The following is a 3,965-nucleotide window of genomic DNA, read 5'->3' as shown; positions in this document are numbered from 1 at the left end:
GACCGGGCAGTGCAGACATTGTTCACATTTAGGAGAAAACATATAATCCTGAACCTCAGCAGGACCGGATGGATGTCCCTGTCACCAGAAGACACCAGGTTGGCCCATAATGTTCTCTTTTGCCTAGTCACTGACTTTCCAGAGCTAGTGGGGAGACCAATCGATGTTGATGTCCTCACTTTCATCAGAGACCCTGCTAATATTGTGCAGATGGAAATGCTCTTACACAGAATCGTACTACAAGTGGAACTTTCTAACCATCAGAGGAGCTATCCGAGGAGATTCTAAGAGCCTTCCACCGAGGGACAGATCAAGGAAGCAGTGCCAAGAACTCCACGTGTCATATTTGTTATTTTTGTCCCTAATCCTTCATACTCATCAACGTACACTATGTCCTCAGGACTGAAGCAAATCCGAGGAGTGGGTTGGGAGCTCACCTATTTTGAACATGCACAGTAAAGGGACTCACTAAAATGTTATTTTATTTCTGATTTTTCCCATAGTCTAGCAAATGAACTGTATCCTGACAAAAGAGACAATTTGTAACTCGCGAGAGAGGGGACACTTGTGGAGTACCGGACACTCTTAAAACACAGAAACAATAAACACTGACATTTGGTGAATGATCGAGATGTGGGTCCAGAGCAGCAATCTGGTCCTCCCGCAAGAAGAGAGGCAACCCCGCTTCTCTGGAAGAAAATGCTGTTGCCTGACCTAGAGGGGCATAATGTACCTATGCATCATATTCATTATTGTGTTACTGTCATTAATGATCAGAACTGCATTCTTTATTGGTGCACAAAGCGTTCCAATTTCAGTGCACCCACCTAATGATGCATGCATAAAACCCACAAAATCACCCAGACCTTATGTAGTCATTCCAGTCCCTAGAAGATCTGACGGTGGAGTGAATTAACTTGAAATGGATGTAATTAGCAACGATACACACACACTTGTGGTAACGAATGAAAAGAAAAGCCGGAGATAGGGTCGGCAAGGGATGAATGAAGTAACATCACTGACAACTACACGCATGCAAACACTGAATGCACACGAAACAGGCCTAGTGTCAATGACTGCTGAACCACAAACCAAAGCAGCAGAGAAGAAGAGACAGACTGCCATAAGAAACTCCACAGCAGATGTTGTGAGAAAACAAGAATTAAAGCAAAAACCAACAGAAGCAGTTATATCAGAAACTCTTAGGAAAACAAGAGCCAACACTGAGAAACTCTCTGCACAGACACAACTGATAGTAGACTCATTAGTTCCACACATAGCCCGAGCTAGGGAACTGCAAGAGGAACTGAAGAACAAAATCGCAGAGAGTGTATTCCCAAGCATATACATTCCAACGCAAGGAAGAAGTACCAGTTCTACAATACAACCATACACCGGACCAGTGTCAGGCTGGGTGGCATGGGCATTTGTAACCAGAAGGAGAAAGATGTATGAGGAGAGGAAAAGAGCTACCAGGCTCTTGTCCACTCAAATGGTGCAGATGAGGAGGCCTGCACCATGGACCAGGATCCCTGAGAATCCTCCTGCAAGAAAAAGCCATACCGATGCATTCAGGGATGTAGTCATATCCAACTACAGGAAAACAATAAGAATCACGAGAAGTATGCATGGAGATGACAATGAACTCAATGACTACCTGGACAGCACAGCACATCTGGGAAAGAACATTTGGTACCAGCACATGAAAGAAGTTGGAAGACGAAGTTCAGAAGGGGAATGCTTTGTTTGCGCACTCCTATCATACAGAATGGGGAAGTACAAGATCTTTGTAGCTGTAGAAATCGATGTCCAGACAGCAAACTGTATGTCACACGTAGCAATGTGCAAGACCAGAGGCCATTTCATGGGTGGTGATGCCTCTCTGAAATGGACAACTGAAGCAACTGATCCAAATGAAGACGATTATGTCTAGGACATAAAGACAACAAACAATGGAAAGATGAAACACACTGGGCCTCATTACGCGGTAGGCGGTAAGTAACGGTTCTTACTGGCATGGCGCAAATAACGTGTCCGTGTAGTAACCAGGCCGCTAATTGCATGCCATTACGAGTAAGCGGGCACGAGCTTTGCGCCATGCCGGTAAGGGCACTACCGCCATGCCATTAAAGGCCCCAAAAAGTCCCTTAGCGGCATCAAGGAAAGCGCTGATAGCACTTGCACCATCCATGAATCCAGCATTAGCGGTCCCTGCTAAAAGCGGTGACTGTAAATAAGCGGAACCGGAAGTAGTGTCATCGTACAGGAACGAGAAAGAGCACGGCGGCCATCTTTAAAAACACAATCCATTGCCATCCTCTGCCCCCAGGACCTGCAGCAACATTACAGCTGCCCAAACTTATTCCTACAACACCTGAGAATGCCCAAGGCCCTAAAGAAAGGTGCAGCACGCCAGTGCAAGGAACGCTTCTCCAATGAGGAACTGACAATGTTTGCAGACACACTAGCTGCTAACACAGAGGTTGTTTTTGCAAACGACATGCGGCGTACCGCACTGATAAAAAAAAGGAGATCTGGGCCGAGGTGGCACGGAAAGTCAGTGCGGTGGGCTCCACCTCCCCCACTGTGAAGGACGTACACAAGCGGTGGGACAATCTACGCCTCCATGTATGGAGTATACTAGCAGCCAACAGGAGCCTGGCCATGGGTACTGGAGGCAGAGGAGGATCCCCAATCAAGATGAAAGAGTGGGAGGAGACATGTGCCAGCACCATTGGCATCGAATCCATTGAGGGAGTGGGTGAAATGGAGCGCGGTGTGCCGTCATCGTCAGATGGAGGTGAGTGTCCACAAAAACACTGCAATGCAAAGCATGAGGTACTCCCCCAAATGTGACCTGGAAATTAGCTAATGGATGGGGCATCACACACACATGTACACAACCCTGCCCATATGCTGTGCACATACCCACACAACCACATGCATGCAGCACCTCAGACACGTGTCACCCAGACTCATGCCTGTATGACCCACCCATCTGGCTAACATCCTGTATGGCCAAACTTGAAGTCCAAATGCATAGAACTGCTGCAACAACAACATATGCATGATGCACGTTGACCCATCACCGATGCTATCCCTCTCTTGGTCCCCCACAGGCTCACAATCTGACAGTGAGGAGCAGGACTTTGCGACGCAGGCCCCACCACCAAAGAAGCAGGCCAAGGGCATGGAAGTAGGCACCAGGCCCAGAACATCGAGGGGCACTGGGAAATCTGGACTGCCTCAGGGGGCCAAGGCCACACATGTACCCACGTCACCAAGGCGTGAAAGGCCGTCCGATATTGTGGTCGCACCCACACCAGCCATTCCTACCGCGCAGGAGCCAGTTGCAGAAGGATCACTGTCCGCCGCAAACAGCTCGATTGGCGAGGCAGCAGCCACGGCACCCATGTCAGATGTCGAGGAAACATGCATTGCACCCGTGGAACACCACATACCCAGCCCGCAGCAGTCAGCCCAACACAGCCCACGCCCCACATCAAATGCCAGCAGCCATGAGCTGTCTGGTGGTGAGTTTGTGGCAGGGAGTCCCATGGAGTCATCACCTGATGGTGGACACATGCCACAAGCTGCGTCGGGAACCACCAAACGCAGGCCCAGATACCATGGCATCGGCATCATACGACAGCGCCAGGAGGAGCTGACTGCGCTGGTTGGCCAGTATGTGGGCGGGGGTGCCCTGGCGAGGGAGGAGTGCAGGGAACATGCCAAGGGCATGAAACAAGCTATTGAAGCCAGCACCAACCGCATTTGCGATGAATTTTCAGCTGTGAAGCAGGTCCTCACCAGCATCGCAGATGCTATGGAGAGCCAGAGTCCCGCACAGGGACTGGACCAACCGAGCACCTCCTCCTCTGCCAGCTCAAGGCAGACCAGCCCCCTGCGCAGGTCCGTGCGGGCCATGCGGCGCACAAACCTGCAACCACCCAATGCTGGTAGAG

Source organism: Ambystoma mexicanum, chromosome 12, assembly GCF_040938575.1.
Source record: "Ambystoma mexicanum isolate Mex_15411 chromosome 12, UKY_AmexF1_1, whole genome shotgun sequence".
Taxonomy (NCBI): Eukaryota; Metazoa; Chordata; class Amphibia; order Caudata; family Ambystomatidae; genus Ambystoma; species Ambystoma mexicanum.
This window is presented reverse-complemented; position numbering follows the sequence as displayed.